Below are 18,297 nucleotides of genomic sequence, written 5' to 3'. Positions count from 1 at the left end.
AAAATAAACATGGCCCCCAAATTTATCATGATTGGGACGCAAGAGTACTTTTGAGTATTGTAAGCTCCTGAAAAAGTATAAAGTAGATTCCCTGTTTCTACGTTTACATAACTAACCTTCATAAAGTAGCAATAGCAATGAAGACTTCTACAGGACAGAAAAACCCTGCATTTCAGAAAACAATGTAATGTCTCCCTGGAATGAAAACTATCGTGCATTCATGCTTCTATAGTTAAATGATAGTGTTTCTCCTAGCATAAGAGGAACAGGAACCAGATTTTTAAATGTCACTGATACCTGAAAATACAAGGGTAGTTAATTAGGTACTAACACCCACAACACCCTTGAGAGGAAACAAGATCGTGTCTCGTTGCAAATCCCTCTAAACGTCAAATAATATGGCATGTGTTAATGGTAACTTCTCCAACAAAATCAAAGAAGCAAGTTCGGAAGCCCCCTTCTCATAGTTAACTTGACAATGTTGACCACAATCTTCCTAGCAACAGGACTAACCATTCCATCACGAAGATCCCTCATAAAGAGAACGAAACAAATAATGTCCGTCAATTCAAGTAAACCACCTAATGAAGAAACTGAAAGAAGAAAGTTACCTGAAAAAGAACCAGTTCATGAGAAGACATAAGAACACAATTTTCAAATAGAACACTACGACATGAGAGGTCCGGCGGATTCCTCAAAATGTATTCACTGGTCTTACCTTTTCTACATTTGCATAACAAACACCTTCATAAACCACCAGTAAGGGAAGACTCTATAGAACGACATCAGATAGGAAAAACCCCCTCAATTCACAAAACAAGATAATGCCTCCCTAGAGAAAGACCAGTTTTCAAATCCCTGGGCAAAAAACGGATGGACTTCCCATGCTTCAATAGTTACTCCACCAACCTGGTTAAAAAATCAAAGAAGAAAGTTAAAAGACTGGAAACCCCTTCCAAGATAAACAACCAATTGTCCACCACCCTTTGGTGTAGTAGTAGGACATCCCTCTTAAGCCCATGAGGTCTTGGGATCGAGTCTCAGTGGAAGCAGTTTATCACCAAGATTTATCCCATGTAATTTAGGCACTAAATAAGTAGATGTTGTAATTATTGGTTTAACTTAGGCGATTATCGTGCTTATCACATCTTAACGATGCATCAATGCCTTGTAGCGACTAACGCAAATCGTAGTCGATTTCTCAAAAAAAATAAAAAAAAAATAAACAACTAATTGGTAATGATTATAAAGGACAAAATCATATAGGAAAATCCTAAGAAATTCAACTGGGAAAACCTCTTTAGGAAATATAATTAAAGTCGACTCAAGAAGCCAGTCATCCTTCAAACCAACAAACACAAAGTATGAATTCACACGATAGCGAGTTATAACTCATAAGATACAACAACATTTTTAATAGCGCATATTAGAAACTGTGAAGGGAAATTAATAGTGTATTGTAGCCTGATACATGAGAACAATGTTTCAAAATTTGGTAGAGTACACTACGTGCCTAAAGGCGAGGCAGTATGTTTTTGCCTCAAGGCGAACGCATCTATAGAAAGAATAGACCTTACAAGCATCATCTAAGTTTATGCAACACATGAAGTAAAAATATTTATAGTTCTTATTTCTTTAACAATTTAATCTCTATAGCTGTAGCAAAGTGAAAAAGGCTAATATTATCTTATCTTCGAACATCCAATTCGAAGATCCTAGGAAAACCAAACGAATTTTTGCACACTCTAAATAGGTAAATCCTGATGAAGAAGGATAAACCAACAATATGTGAAGGTTTTATGCAATCTATGGAAACCAGGAAAACCCCTTGAGAGCAAACCAAATTACAACTCCTTGGAGTAAGTCAAATTCAAAGACCCTGAAAAAAACAAAAGAATTTTGCATGCTTCAATTATTATTACTCTAACACGAATAGAAGTTAAAGAGTCGACACTTGCTTGCCCAAGTGGTTGAAAGTCTTGACATAAACTCGAAAACCCTAGAGGTCCCAGGTTCGATTCCCAGAGGAGGTGGAATCTATGGTTTATAGAACTTGGGTTATTAAGGGTATAATAATGTAATAAATTTGTCGGGCTTTAGGCCTCTTTCATGTTGTTGGGTTTTTTCTTTCAACATTCTGAATAAATCTTTATTGAGAGAGAAAAAGAATACAAAGGGATTGGAAAAAGATTGTGAGGGAACAAGTTACGACTTACAACACAATCTCCTTCGAATTCAGTATGAAATCCAAACAAGTGAAACTGCTAACCCAAGGCAGGGTCCTAGACCAGTGAAACAGAAGTCCTAGAACATCTTCGATTTCAATCCTAGTGGGCCTAGCAGACTCCTTAAAGGTACAGGAGTTCCTAAACTTCCAAACAGACCATAAAATTGCATTAGGAATAAGATTGCACAACTCTTTCTTAATACCCTTAGTGGCCAAATTGCTCCATTGCTCCAACAGCATGTGCAAAGAGGAAGGCAAACATACATGAATCTCAGCTTGATTTAGGAAAAATAACCAGAGATTGGTTGCCTCCTTATAATGGATGAACAAGTGATCAGACGACTCCACCTGCTCCTTGGAACAGATACATCTACTAGGCAAGATCATCCAACGTCTCCTGAGGTTATTGAGGGTTGGGATTTTGCCCGACACAGCAGCCCAAACCCCAAAACTAACTCTAGGAGGAATCACAGAATTCCAAATGACTTTAGCAACCGGGAAAAAATGATCCTCTGAACCTTGATGGCTAAGTCTGGAATACATGTTGTTGGGCTTTAGGCCTCTGTCATTAATGGTTTAACTTAGGCGGTTATCGTGTTTATCACATCTTCATGATGTACCAATGCCTTGTAACGACTAACGTATATCGTAGTCGAATTCTCAAAAAAAAAATTTAAGAAAAAAAAGAAGTTAAGGAAGCAAGTTACGAGAGACCCCATCGTAGTTGAACCCAGTCCACCTACCAAACAATAAATACTGGCAAAGAACAATTGAACTACTGAAAAACCGATCACAAAGATAAAGAACAAAGGAAGGTTTTACAATAAGCCACCGTCTTCCCATGAAAATACATGTAGAATATGAACAAATGTTCCGCCACAGACCCTGAAAAATCAAATGGAATCGGAAGTTATTTTCATTTGAAAAGATACCCCTGAAGTAATGAAGCATAAAACGGCTGAGAGGAAAACGCTGAACAAAACAACCCCCTTTAGATGCATACACGGAGTTCAATGTAGAACATTGTGAAACTTATTACTACCCAAAGAACTAAACCTTTGAATGACCATAATCACAAGTTGGCGCTATAAAGCATTTTAAGAGATATCAAACCTACAAAAAAATCAATCGGATGACCAAGGTTTCATAATCTAGACAAACAGATTCAGACAAGATACCATTAACACAAACAGGTACCGTCCGTCACAAAGATGCCTCAGAAAAAAGAACAAAAAACAATATTTACATCAATTAAGGTATGAATAAAGAAAAGAAACTGAAAGAAGAAAGATTTCATAACCTACACGAACTGATTCAGAGAAGATACGATTAACAGGAAGGGGATATCATCCCGTCACGAAGATGCCTGAGAAAAAGAACAAAAACAAATATATACATCAATTCAAGAAGATATGAATAAAGAAAAGAAACTGAAAGAAGAAAGTTCCATTTGATAATCCCCTTCTCACAAATAAAAAGAACTTAGCCCTTAGATCACCATTGGACGCGGGAGTACTTTTGAGTACTGCAGGCTCCTGAAAAAACATTAAGCAGATTCATTGTTTCAATATTACATAACCAATATCTTCATAAAGCAACAATAAGGAAGAATACTTCTATAGGACAGTAGAGGATAAGAGAACCCTGCATTTCACAACATGCAATGTCTCCCTCGAATAAGTACAATTCTCACATCCCTGGAAAAACAATGAACTTTTCATGCTTCTACACACACATTTCTAACATGTGTAAAAATTGAAAAACCAAAGAGAGAAAAACCCCTTCCAATAAGTACTTGAAAACGATTGGAGGAAAATTCGAATGGATCGTCAGGGAGAAATGTTTTCCGAAGAAGAAGTCTCAACTCGATATCCACTCGCCCTTGGAACCAACACATAACACAATGGAGGACTGCACATGTTGGGGAATGATGTTTTATTGCAAGTCGCTTCAAATATCGCACAATAGAAACCATGATGTTTCTCTAGGGAGGAGAAAAATGCAGGAAACTTATTTATGGATATCGCACATTCCTCAAAGTATTAAATAAATTAAATGTTATTGACAATATGACATAAATACGTAAACCCTCATAGAGAAGAATAAATCAACGATAAGGAAGAGTTTTATGAAATATACGCAAAATAGGAAAACCTTCTTCAGAGCAAACTGAATAGAATCTCACTGGAGTAGGTGCAATTCGAACATCCCTTGAAAAAAACAATAAATTTTTCATGTGTCGACTGTCATTTCACATCTTCTCTAACGAGGATAAAAGTTAAAGAAGCAAGTTAAGAGAGACCCCTTCTGCTACATTCCAGTTACATCCACATAGCTGACCCCTTCCTCCTACCAAGCAATGAAGTGAAATAAATACTTATAAGTACTATAAAAAGCACAAAAAGAAAGAACGCAAGTAGGTTTTAAAGCCACTGCTTCCCCATTAAAATACAGGAAGAAGAATAGCTATTCCATCACAAAGATTCCTGAGAAAGAAATTGGAAACAAGGTTACAAACTTTTTTATTTGAAGTTTGAACAGATCATCCCTGGACAGGAAGCAAAAAAGAAAATCAAAGAAACAGTTAACGGAAACTAGACAACCCCCTTTAGACGAAAGAAGAAAGCCCAATCTTCCTCCCGAAGACACCAACTTTCCTGTATAACATCATTAAACATTTAATAATGCATATTACATATGTAACAATGAACTAAATAATTAATGCGTTGCATAAACTACACTCCCTTCGCGTCAAGATTTTCATTTTTGGTTTCGAACCCCTCCCTCGAAAAAGAAAATCAACAGACTGGGATCATGTTGACAAGAAGCAGGATACCAACTGGAGAAAACAACAATCAATTCAAACCATCTCAGAGTTTAGCCCTTGATTAAAGTATCTCATTGATAAAACATTTATTGGTAAATTAAAACGATAAACCTTCAAATGACCGAGCTGATGTTTCAAAGTTATGCCAAAGCAACTATACCCATAAAAGCAATCCATTAATCAGAAAATGGTGGTTATAGATTATTAGAAAGACACCAAACAAAAGGATAAATCTTCTGCTGACCAAAAGATGTTGTAAAGTTACGTCAAGCAGCTATACCGATTAGCACAAACAAATCCAGAGAGGATACCTACGTATCCATGAAGAAAACCCCAAGGCGAGAACAGGTTCTAGATGAACAGATCTTCGATGTGAAAGGTTACTGAAACTATTTGAAGGTATTTAAAAACATCATAAACACCCTAAGCGAAGAATTTTACATAACAATGTAAACTAGATCGCGTCTTGTTGTTCCCTAGGGACAAATGATATTATCCTTGTCCGTATAAAAAACGAACAAGGATAAAAATCGAAAAGCTGGGGCTCAATTGAAAAAAATATGAAGCAGTGCTTACCTCCTGAAGAGCAATCGAATCAATAAACCGTTATTGCTTTAAACAACCAGCACAGCAAGTACGGAAGGCGTTCCATATGTTGATGTTATCATGCACAAAGAGATAATAAGATCAACATCAAAATTATTCTCTGAAGTCATTAACAAGTCATTATCAATGAAGTTAGCCCCTTCAATAACAAATACAAACTTGAACCCTATTTGTGATTGAATCAAATGACAATAAAAATTTCGGAAACTTAACAACTATCGACTTTGCAGAAGCAATCACAATCGATCAAGAACGAAAATCCAAGCCACATTAAACTACATTTATTCAGAGAAACGACAAAAGAACCAAAAATAGATCAAAACTCAAAACAAAAACAACAAAACTAAATTAACTACGAAGCCCAAGATTAGTCGAAAAGAAAAACAATGGAATGTCATAGCACAGGAAGCATAGAACAAATATCCCCCACAAGAAGATAAACTTCCATTGCAACAACCAAGTAAACAAGAAAAACATGATTTGAAAAGGGGGTGCAAAGGTTATTCAACCAATCATCCTAGCAAACCAATAGAATCAAATCAATACTAACTATTGAAAAAACCCTAGAATGGAACGATCTAGACTGGCTTTTTAACCCATCGCCTCTCTAACATCAACATGGCAGAATAAGACTAGCCGTCCCATCACAAAGATGCCTGAGAAAAAAGAACAAAAACAAGTATGTACATCAATTCAAAAAGATATGAAGAAAGAAAAGAAACTGAAAGAAGAACGCTCAATAAGATAACCCCCTTTTCACATACAAAAAGAACCTAGCCCTCAAATAGATCATCATTAGGACACGAGACTGCAAGAGTACTTTTGAGTATTCTAGGCTCCTGAAAAATTATTAAGTATTCATTGTTTCCATATTTACATAACTAATACCTATAATAAGGAAGAAGACATCCACAGGACTATAGAGGATTGGAAAACAATGAAATGTCTCCCTAGAATAAGTACAACTCACATCACTGGGAAAGAAGAAAAGAACTTTTCAAGCTTCTGCAAACACATCTCTAACAAGTATAAAATTGAAAACACAAAGAGAGAGAGAGAGAGAGAGAGAGAGAGAGAGAGATCCCCCTTCCAATATAACCAACCTCCTTAACAGAACATTAGGATCAAATCGGCTTGGACCTCAGACAGCAAAATCTCTTCTAAGAAAACAAATAAACATCTCCTTATGACACCAGTCAACTTGAAAATCAAAACAAAAAGGAGTTCATCACATTTTAGGTAATTAAAAGATAGAGCAAGATTCTTATAATATATCATGCTAGAAATTGAAAAGTGAATACCAATGAACAAATAAATTCTTCCGCCATCAAATATAAGATCGAATTAGATGTGTAGCTGAATCCAGTGACAATTGAGATTTCCAAAATGAATAACTAGCAAATCTGCATAAGCAATCAACCGATTAAGAACGAAATCCAACCACTAATCAGGCACAATTAAGCACGTAATTTAGATGCTCGAAATGCAAATAAAAAACTATAGTAAATCAACCGCAAAACCGTAGACCAGTATAACGCAAACTACTTTCAGGCACCGCTCAATCAGCAAAAGATCCGGCAACTAATAAGCAGGAATAAGGATGAAGAGAAAACTTGAAGGCATAGATAAAGTATGGCAAAACAGAAGTAGGAATCACCCCGCGAAGAACCCTGAGAAAGAGAACAAAAACAAATTGTCTAATCAATTCAAGTAGAACAGCTGAAGACGAAAGAAACGGAAACCGGAAGCAGAAAGATCAATCAACAAAACCTGTCACAGAAAATTAAAGAACTCAGTCCTCAAAAATGGAATACCGCGACAACGAGAGATGACGAGAATGTTTTAGGTACTGCAGGTTCCTGGAAAAGTATTTAATAAACTCACCATTTCAATATTTGCATGACTAACACCTTCATAAACCAACAATAAGGAAGGAGAACTTCAACAGAACAATAGGAGATAGAAAACCCCCCTCTCAATTCTCAAAACAAGGTTATTACTCTCTAGAGAAAGTCCTATTCTCACAAAATAAAATAAGCAAGTTCAAAAAGCACTTCCACACAGTTAACTCGACATAACGGACACCAATCATCCTACCAAACCAATAAAATCAAATGAGTAATTATAACAATTGAATAGCCCCTAAAAAGAAAGGAAGTAGATTGGCCTTTTAACATGTTGCCTCTCTCACATGTTACATAGCAAATTAAGAATAGCCTCCCCAACAAAGAGATGCCTGCGAAAGAGAACGAAATGCACATATATACATCAATTCAAGAAGATATGAAGAAAGAAAAGAAACTGAATAAAGAAAGTTCAATAAGGTAACACCCTTTCCACAAAACAAAAGAGCCTAGCCCTCAAATTGATCACCCTTTTCGGAAAGGATTAAGTAGATTCATTATGTCTATTTACATAACTAACACCTTCATAAAGAAAGAATAAGGAAGGAGGCTTCTTTCGGACAATAAAGGATAGGAAAACCCGGCCATTTCACAAAACAATTTAATGCCTCTCTGCCTCTCTGGAGTAAGTCCAGTTCTCAGTTCTCACATCCCTGTGAAAAAACAAATGAACTTTTCATGCTTTTATGACTACCCCTCTAACAAGGAAAAGTTTGAAAAAGCAAGTGACAGCAAACCCCCTTCCAATAAAAAATGCATTAATAATTGGAAATGACAGAACCTTAAGAGGCAAATGGAATGGAAAATCGACAGGAAGATCTCTTTTAAGAAAACCAACAATTAACGCAATGGAGGACTGCACATATTGGAAAATGAAAATATTACCAAGATTCTTTAAATATGGCACACCTGAAACCAGCAATGTTTTCCTTAGGGAAGGAGAAAAACACAGACAACCTACCTATGGATATCGCACATTGCTCAGTGGAGGTCGCTCCAATTCGTAGATCCGTGGAGAAAAACAAATGAATTGCATGTGTGATAGAGATGAATGGCAGCAACTGTTTAAGGCATATGGGAGACGTCAAAAGAAGGATTGCCAGACCCAAATTTTGATTTGGCGTGTCTTGCATGAATGGCCCACTTAGAACCTTGAATAATGCGGGCCTGATCCACATGTCTTTGTGGAGATTCTACTAGTTTCTAAGTATTAGGATGGTTAAGTGTCTTTAATGTCTTTTGGTGTCTCTTTAATATCTTTAATGTCATCTAGTGTCTCTTTAATGTCATTTATGTCCTAGGAGTTTAGAAGTTTAAAAGTCTAGAAGTATGGGATATTAAGGGTCAGTTTTAGGCTATATATAAGGGTTGTATTCTGCTGTTTGAGGACAGACAGAGAGTATTCCAGCAGCTAGTTAAGCTTTATGTGTTTGTGTGATGCAAATACCCCAAAGGTGTGATGCCTAAGGGCTCTAGGAGTGATTCCTAGTTTGTACTGGTGTGATACTAGTGCGTTATTTCTTATATCTATAATATAATCAAGCTATTTTTCTTCCTTATTTCCAACTTCCCATTTCTGTCCTACATCAGTTTGGTATCAGAGCGAGGTTACATAATGGCAACTAGATCCGGACTTAGGAGAAGATTAACTGAGAATGAACGAGACGATATCATTTTTGAAATTACAGAACGACTCAAAGACGTGCAAACCAGACTAGCTAAGATGGAAACTCGAACACACCATCGTGCTAAACATCCTGAAACTGCAAAAGGAGATGAGCAAGCCGGAAATAATGAAGAGAAAGCTCTAGAAAATGAAACTTTATTTGATTATGGAATCTATGAGTATAATGACCTAGAGGAGGAAGAAAATAGTTCCCATGTATCTGTTGTTGGACTCGTTACCACATCTCTAACAATGGAAAACGAAGAAACTAAAGACATTGTTGATCATCAAAGTGTTTCTATCGAGGTGGATTCCCATCAAGGATATTGGATTAATTGGAAGGGGCACCCACTTATTGACTATACAAGGATTAGATATGATGAGTTCAAAGTACTTGACGAAGACCTTTATGCATTTAACTCGCCAGAGTCGACCTTTCTCAAACCCGGGAGAATTGATAGAGATGATGAGTCCAAAGTACTTGACCAAGACCTTGATGAGAAATTTTATGCATTTAACTCGTCGGGGTCGAGTTTTCTCAAGCCCGGGAGAATTGATAGAGATGAATGGCAGCAACTGTTTAAGGCATATGGGAGACGTCAAAAGAAGGATTGCCAGACCCAAATTTTGATTTGGCGTGTCTTGCATGAATGGCCCACTTAGAACCTTGAATAATGCGGGCCTGATCCACATGTCTTTGTGGAGATTCTACTAGTTTCTAAGTATTAGGATGGTTAAGTGTCTTTAATGTCTTTTGGTGTCTCTTTAATATCTTTAATGTCATCTAGTGTCTCTTTAATGTCATTTATGTCCTAGGAGTTTAGAAGTTTAAAAGTCTAGAAGTATGGGATATTAAGGGTCAGTTTTAGGCTATATATAAGGGTTGTATTCTGCTGTTTGAGGACAGACAGAGAGTATTCCAGCAGCTAGTTAAGCTTTATGTGTTTGTGTGATGCAAATACCCCAAAGGTGTGATGCCTAAGGGCTCTAGGAGTGATTCCTAGTTTGTACTGGTGTGATACTAGTGCGTTATTTCTTATATCTATAATATAATCAAGCTATTTTTCTTCCTTATTTCCAACTTCCCATTTCTGTCCTACATCAATGTGCCAACTACATCCCAGTTAAATCCTCATAGTTGTCCCCATCCTCCTACCAAACAACAAAGTAAATAAATACTTATAAGTACAATAAAGGCAACAAAAACAAAGAATGCAGGTAGATTAAAAAGCCACCGCCTTCACCATGGAAACACAGGAAAAAGAGATGAACTAAGAAAATTGGAATGATTGCATAAGGTTCACTCTGTGGAAAGATTTTAATTTTTGGTCCCCAAACCCTCCCACAAAAAGAAAATCAACAAACTAAAATCTAGTTGACAAGAAGCAGGATACCTACTGTTGAAAACAACAATCAATTCAAACCTTTCTTAAAGATAAACCCTTAATAGGCGTATCAATAAATCACTGTGTTACAGATATTCGCAGATCGAAACGATAAACCTTCCCATGGCAATGGCTTAAAGTTATGCCAGAGCAACTATACCCAACAAAGCAATACTACTGCAGGTTCCTGAAAAAATATCAGCAGATTCATTGTTTCTATATGAGAAGGAAAACCTAACACAGACCTCCATCAGAACTCCAAACGTTTTTCGTAATAGCTTCACAAGGTCGGCAGCACCAACAACCGTAATGCAAATCTGCTACACAAACAACTTAAAATAAGGACTCCCCCAAGGAAGAACAAGTGATTTTCCAGCACAATCCGTAGTCCTAGAATATGGAAGATCAAGATGAGTGCTGGATAGCAAACTTCCACTGACATTTTTCCGAATAATTTAATGCAATTGCAAACAAATAGCGTAAAGATATCACCTAAAATGGATAAGAAACTTCTACAAATTGGGTGTAGAAAACCTTCTTCAAGAAGAAACCATCAAACTATGTCAACCTAATTCCATGCAGCATAAAAGAAATTAAGAAAGATAGTCTTCATGGGAATACAAGAAATTCAATGTCTTAGTACAAAAAACCCAAATAAAGCAAAAGTTCCAGACAAATTATAGGGAAGAATTGAACACTAAGCTTTTAACATGAGAGAGCTTCCATCCCGCGACAAGTGCTAAATCCTAGGAGGTGAAGGAATTTTTAATACGGCAGGAAAATGGACAAATTATAAACAAAGCTTTCAGGAGAATAAAAAGTAGAAACCCCCTTGAGATTGAACAAGTAAGCTTAAATCCAAGTCCTAGTATACCAAATGTCGGCGATCATCTGAATCTGGACCAGCAAAATCACGCAAATACCACTATTATATCCAACTGCATCTTATAGTCGTCGCAACGAACATAACCTAAAAACAAAAATTTAGCTACAGAAAACTTCCTAAAAAAAAAGAACCATGCCGGTTCTTCAAAGGTTCTTCAAAGGTTCTTCAAAGGTTGAAGCCTAATAACCGTGCGAAAATGAGGGAGTTCAAAAGAACAAAAGTGAACTAATAAAAGAAAAGTTAAGTTTTTAGGGTTCAATCAAACCTTATTGTTTCCTAACTCAATTGCAACCAGGTACGGAGTGCTAATACCTCCAACGCAGCCCCTAGAATAAGAAGAAAGAAATTGCACGTACTCAATAGTCAAATAAATAACCTATGAACTAAGAGATCAAGATTTATTAATCCCCTAGGACGAGGAAAACGTAACCAGACCGAGCGAAAACTAGGTCGTGTCTCCTTGGAGTTGGACCAAGTTGCAAATCCCAGGAAAACATTAATTGAGTTTCCTTCCACTAATTATAGTTCCTCCAACAAGTACAGAAATCAAAGAAGCAAGTTCAAAAAATGACCCTTCACACAGGTGATTTGACAAAGTTGACCCCAATCATCCTAGCAAACAAATAGGAACCAAATGAGTACTTAGAACTATTGAAAACACCGTAAAAAGAAAGGAACTAGAATGGCTTTTATCCCTTCGCCTCTCTGATTAACATGGCAGAATAAGACTAGTCGTCCCATGATCCCATCACATAGATGCATGAGAAAGAGAACAAAAACAAATACGTAAATCAATTCAAGAAGATGTGAAAAAAGAAAAAAACTAAGAAGAAAGTTCAATAAGATAACCCCTTCCAATATAAACATATCTCTAACAAGCATAAAAATTGAAAAAGCAAAGACGGAACTTTTAGATGCAAATCAGGTTGGACTCCAAACAGGAAAATCTCTTATATGAAATCAAATTAAGGTCTCCCCTTATGACCTGTCATCCTTGAAACCAAAAAGGAGTTCAAGACATGTTAGGGAATGAAAAGATAGAGCAAGATTCTTAAAATAAAGCACGCTGAAAACTGAAAACAAAATTTATCAGTCTACGGTTTCCCCCAGGTACATGAGAAAGGCACGGAAAGTCGGTCTTTGGGAATGAGGTACTCCTGAAAGGTATTAAATAAATTTGATGTTCTTAATATAGAGAGGTACAACCTCATACAGAGTTATAAACGACAAATGACAAAAAATGGACATTGTGGAACCAATGTGAAGTAGAAAACCCCCTTTAGACAAAAGAAGAGAGCCCATTCTTCCTCTAGAAGCCACCAACTTTCCTGTACAACATCGTGAAACTTTTAACAATGCATATTAGATTAGTAACGATGAACTAAGAAAATTGGAAGGATTGCACAAACTACACTCCATGTAAAGATTTTCATTTTTGGTCCCAAAACCCTCCCACGAAAAAGAAAATCAACAGACTGATATCTTGTTAACAAGAAGCATGTAACCAACTGGAGAAAACAACAATCAATTCTAACAATTCTCAATGTTAAAACCTTAATCCAAGTACCAATAAATCACTGCAAGTCGAATCAATAAACCTTCAATGACCAAGATGATAGCTCAGAGTTATGCCAAAGCATATACCAAAAACAGCAATCCATTAATCAGAATTTGGTGGTTATAGATCATTATAAAGATATCAAACAAAAAGATAAACCTTCCCTCACCAAGATGATATTTTGAGTCAAAGCAACTATATCGACTAGCACGAACAAATCCAGAGACGTTACCTGCTTATCTGTGAAGAACAACCAAAGGAGAGAATAGACTCTAGATTGACAGTAACAGAAAAACTAGTTAATGTCAAAAGTTTCTGTACCGAAATATCCAAATACATAAACAAAGTGATCTTGCAGTTTCCCCGAGATCTTCCTTGGAGACCACACAGCAACGGCTCAATAGAATGAATATGAATGTGCTTTACCTGAAGAAAAATCATATCAATAAACTGTTGCTGGTTTAAACCACCAGAATAACAATTACGCAAGATCATGCGCATGTGGATCTTATCGTGCAATATCAATGAACTAATACACCCTCCATTGTCAAATATAAAAGCGAACCACATTTAGATGCTCAAAATGCAAATAAAAAGAAATGAACTTTTCATGCTTCTATAACTATCCCTCTAACAACTAAACTTTTCTTAAAAGCAAGTTAATAGACAGAAAACACCCTTCATAAACAACTCAATAGTAATTGGAAACGAAGAAACCAAAAGATGCAAATTTGAATGGAACTCGACAGGAAGATCTCTTCTAAGAAAAGAAACTAACACTTTCTCTGAACACCAATCATCCTCAAAATCGAAAAACAAAAAGAGTTCGCCACATGTTAAGGAATGCAAATATGGAGAAATATTCTTAAAATGAAGCACGCTGCACGCTAGAAACTGAAAGAGAACTTAATAGAGTACTGTTTACCCGAAAGACGTGCTAAATCAGAAAAAATAAACCTTCAAAGGAAACTAGATTGTGTCTTCTTGGAGTTGGACCAAGCTGCATATCCTAGGAAACATCAATTGAAAAAAAAAAGTTTCAAACAAATGATAAGGAAGAAATCCAACCACTTAACTTTTTATCAGGAGAGCACTTCCGTTCCACAACAGGCACCAAATCCTAAGAGTAACATGAAGGAATTTTTAATACGGTAGCAAATATGAATGCATTGCAAACTAAGTTTTGAGAAAAGCAACTCAAGTAGAAAACCCCCTTACGGTTGAACTGGGTCAGCATAACCCGAGTCCTAAAATATACAATACCAGTGATCATCTGAGTCTGGACAAGCAAACTCGCACAAATGGCACCGCTAAACCCAACTGCATCTAGTAGTTGTCAGAATGAACATAACCAAAAAACAAAAACTTTCTCCCATGTATCAAGGGTAGAAAGTTCCCTTCAAAAGAAGAACCATACCAGTTCGTCAAGTGTTAAATCCTAATCAGCGTGGAAAATGAGGAAGGGCGGTTGAGAAAAAGAAAGAAAGTGAAACTAATAAAGGCTTAATTGAAACATAACTGCTTCTTAAATCAGAGTACGACCAGATAAAGAGTGCAAAGACTTCCAAAAAGAAAGAGAAAGGAATTGCATGTACTCCATAGAAAAGTGAAGGAATAACTTTTGGTAAACATTCGAATGTGATAAAAACCTACACAAAAACCAAATACCCTCTAAATAATACGCTTGAAATTGACTTCCCTGTAGAACATTGTGAAACTTATCATATTGCATATTTGATATTTCAGTATGGACAATGAACTGAAAAACCTCTAACGCATTGCATATTTCCCAGTAGAAGTATGCTACCAACTGGAAAAAGACAACAAGAACTTGAAAGACATTATCTTAACTCCAGGTTGTAACATACAGGTTCAAGCAGACCACCTAAAGAAAGAAAGAAAAAGAAACTGAAAGCAGAAAGTTCAATCAACGAAACCCCTTCACAGAAAGTAAAAGAACCTAGTCCTCAAAAATGGAAAACCACGACGACACGAGAGTAGGTACTACAGGATCTCGAAAAAGTATTCAATAAATTCACCATTTCTATATTTGTATATTTAACACTTTCATAAACCAACAATAAGGCAGAGAACTTCAACAGAACAATAGGAGATAAAGCAAAAACTCAATTTTCAAAACAAGGTTATTCCTCCCTGGAGAAAGTCCTATTCTCACAAAATCAAAGAAGCAAGTTCAAATAGCTGTTTCACAAAACAACATAATGTGTCCCTGGAATAAGTCCAGTTCTCGCATCCTTGTGAAAAAAGTCAAAAACAAATGAACTTTTCATGCTTATATAATTGCCCCTCTAACAAGGAAAAGTTTGAAAAAGCAAGTGACCAAAAACCCCCCTTTCAAATATACAATGCATTAGTAATTGGAAGGGAGGGAACCCTAAAAGGCAAATTTGAATTGAAATGCAAAGAAAACAAATTAACATCTCCTCTAAACACCAGTCTTCCTCAAATCGAAAAAGAAAAGGAGTTCATCACATGTTAAGGGATGAAAGTAAAACCTAATAGTTTACTGTTTCCCCGGAGGGCTTGAGAAAAGCACGGACAGTTGGGTCTTTGGGTATTTGGTTCCATAAATGATGAAAACAGGAAACCCCCCTGGGAGAAAGCCAAATAATATCTTCTGGGAGTATCAAATTTGTAGATTTCCCTTGCAAAATCAAATGAATTTTGCAAGCACAAATTATTATTCCTTTAACATGGATAAAAATCAAAGAAGCAAGTTAAGAAAACACCGACTCGTCCTCGAAACCGCAAAAATAATGGAGGACTGCACGGAATGGAAAAGTATTGCATGATTCTAAAATAATGGCACACTAGAAAAAACCAAAACTATATATTAGTAATGTTTTGCCGAGGGCATGAGAAACACATAGACAACTGAACCAATCAATAGATTAAAAGTTATCAACATAAATAGGTATACCCTGATGCATAGGTTACATAAATAGGAGAGCTTTATGTAACCTATGGAAACCAAAGCCATACTATTAACACAAACGGATACCTAAACTTCTGTAAAGAAAAAAAGTTTCAAAATTGACAGTAACGGAAAAAGTAGATTATGTTTAAGTTTCTATACCGACATATCCAAATGCATTAACACGGCTGATCTCACTGTTTGCCGGAAATCTTTCTCCCAAGCGATGCAACTGGGCTCAATTGGAAGAATTTCCCCCTGAAGATCGGCATCAGAATCATTCTCTAAAGCCATTAAAAAGTAATTATTAATGAACAAATAATCCCATTCCATATCAAATACAAACTTGAATCCCTTTTGTAGTTGAATCCAGATCTCCCAAATTGACTAACTATGGAATCTGCAGAAGCAATCAACTGATCAAGAACGAAATCCAACCCATATTATACTACCCTAATCAGAGAAACGATCAGAGAATGAAATTTAGATGTTTGAAAGGAAACAAAAAATAGAGAAACCAAATTAGCCACGAAACCCTAGATTAGTCAAAAAGCAAACCGCTTGCAGCATCGTCTGGACAGCGGAAGTTCCAGCCAGGAACAACAAAAACTCTAAGAGAGGAAGGAAGAGAAGAAGAGAGTAGAAAGAGAAATCGAAAGTAAAACAACAAAAGCCCTAACAGATAGTAGAAAGAGAAAACGGAAGGAAGAACAAAAACCCTAAGAGAGGAAGGAAGAGAAGAAGAGAGTAGAAAGAGAAACAACAAAAGCCCTAACAGATAGTAGAAAGAGAAAACGGAAGGAAGAATAAATACCTAAACAGAAGAAGGAAGGAAGAGACGAAAAGAGTAGAAAGAGAAAACTGAAGAGGAAGGAGATCGTGAACTCGTTTCTTTTATTTTGTCTGGTTTAGGGGGATTTGTTTCGACCGTTGGGTTTGAATAGAACGTGGTAAGGAACAACTTTAGAAACTAAAACCCCCAATTTCACACAGTTAGGTTAAGACACTTCGTAGGAGTTCTTTTTCTTTCTTTTTTTGAGAAATCAACGACCAGTTAAGTATGACACTTCGCAGGAATTTTTTTTGCCCACCGCTTTGGGAAAGCAAAAGGCTAACGCTTTGTAGAAAGCTATATAGTTTCCGGGGTGTGAAGTTTTGGGTGGAAACAAAAAAAAATTGATTTTTTTATTTTCCCCAAACAATCAAATCCTTTTCACCTTCTTCTTCTTTTCTCCGGCGACTCCACCATCTCCGACGACTCCATCATCTCCGGCGACAATTTTCTTTTTTTCATTTTTTTTAATTCTCCTCTTCATCTCCGGCGAAGGGGAGGAGCCCCTTCGCCGGAGGTCTGGTTAGTTGAGTAAAATTTCTCCTATCTTCTCTTCCAGTCTGTGTGTTCTGTTCATCATCACTTGATGATCCATTGGTGAGAACTGTTGCTGGTATTGATCTTAATCATGGAGATATTGCTGGTTACCTTCCTGAAGAACTAGGGTTACTAACTGATTTAGCATTGTTTCATATCAACTCCAATCGATTTTGCGGTACTGTTCCTCACAATTTCATTAAATTGAAGTTATTATTTGAGTTAGATTTAAGTAATAACAGATTTGCTGGGAGATTTCCTCAAGTAGTACTTAAATTACCTTCATTGAAATTTCTTGACCTTAGGTTTAATGAATTTGAAGGAACAGTTCCTAAAGAACTATTTGATAAAGATCTTGATGCTATTTTCATTAATATAATCATTTCGCATTTGATCTTCCTGAGAATTTCGGAAACTCGCCCGTTTCTGTAATTGTTCTTGCTAATAACAAGTTCCATGGATGTATACCAGCTAGTTTAGGTAATATGAGTGGTTTGAATGAGATTATATTGATGAATAATGGATTAACAGAACTTGGATTATTGAAAAATGTGACTGTGTTTGATGTGAGTTTTAATCAATTAATGGGGTCGTTGCCGGAGAAGATAGGAGAAATGGTGAGTTTGGAAGAGAAGATGAGAAGAGAGAGAAAGAAAGAGAAAGAGAATAGAGGGAGAAGAGAGAGAGAGAGAAGAGAGAGAAAGAGAAGAGAAGATGGTGAAATCGTCGGCGACTTTTTCCGGCGACATTAAAAGAGTGGTTGGTTTAATTTTTTTTGTTTTCTACCGTCTTCCCCGGAAACTTTAATGCTTTCCCCAAAACAGTGGCCAAGCGAAATAGTTTCTGGGGTTTGAAATTTTAAAAGGAATATGTGAAATTTTTCAAATTTTCCGGGGAAACAAATTTTAAGGGGAAATCAAACATTGCTTCTTCC

General features: G+C 36.4%; 2 long non-coding RNA genes and 1 pseudogene across 20 annotated transcripts in view; 1 reads left to right on the top strand and 2 right to left on the bottom strand.

Moving 5' to 3' along the window:
- The window catches only part of LOC147557326 (uncharacterized), a 48,925-nt gene extending 40,328 nt beyond the window's left edge, over positions 1-8,597 (bottom strand). For all 4 annotated transcript variants that reach the window (XR_015233922.1, XR_015233921.1, XR_015233923.1 and 1 more), the window contains exons 1-6: positions 7,431-8,597; positions 5,166-7,330; positions 3,697-5,066; positions 3,532-3,593; positions 298-3,112; positions 117-165 (exon numbers count right to left, since the gene is read on the bottom strand). This is a non-coding gene — a long non-coding RNA (uncharacterized LOC147557326). The remainder of the gene's footprint in view (positions 1-116; positions 166-297; positions 3,113-3,531; positions 3,594-3,696; positions 5,067-5,165; positions 7,331-7,430) is intronic.
- Positions 8,598-8,606: 9 nt separating this feature from the next.
- LOC147557325 (uncharacterized) lies at positions 8,607-16,800 on the bottom strand. 16 transcript variants are annotated; one of them, XR_015233935.1, is made up of 5 exons: positions 13,381-16,800; positions 11,767-13,299; positions 11,108-11,585; positions 10,861-10,932; positions 8,607-10,382 (listed from the first exon to the last, which is right to left on the bottom strand). It is a non-coding gene; the product is annotated as an uncharacterized LOC147557325 (long non-coding RNA). The 16 variants fall into 16 exon arrangements; XR_015233938.1 differs by having other exon boundaries at positions 11,490-11,585; XR_015233930.1 differs by having other exon boundaries at positions 10,655-11,585.
- A 254-nt stretch (positions 16,801-17,054) lies between these two features.
- LOC147557324 (leucine-rich repeat extensin-like protein 7) lies at positions 17,055-18,115 on the top strand (annotated as a pseudogene).
- Positions 18,116-18,297: the final 182 nt, after the last annotated feature.

The sequence above is a fragment of the Eschscholzia californica genome, unplaced genomic scaffold (assembly GCF_041429995.1).
Source record: "Eschscholzia californica isolate CP2 unplaced genomic scaffold, dmEscCali1.0.p SCAF_2, whole genome shotgun sequence".
Taxonomy (NCBI): Eukaryota; Viridiplantae; Streptophyta; class Magnoliopsida; order Ranunculales; family Papaveraceae; genus Eschscholzia; species Eschscholzia californica.
The sequence above is the reverse complement of the archived record's forward strand: the minus strand, read 5'-3'. Positions and strand labels throughout refer to the sequence as shown.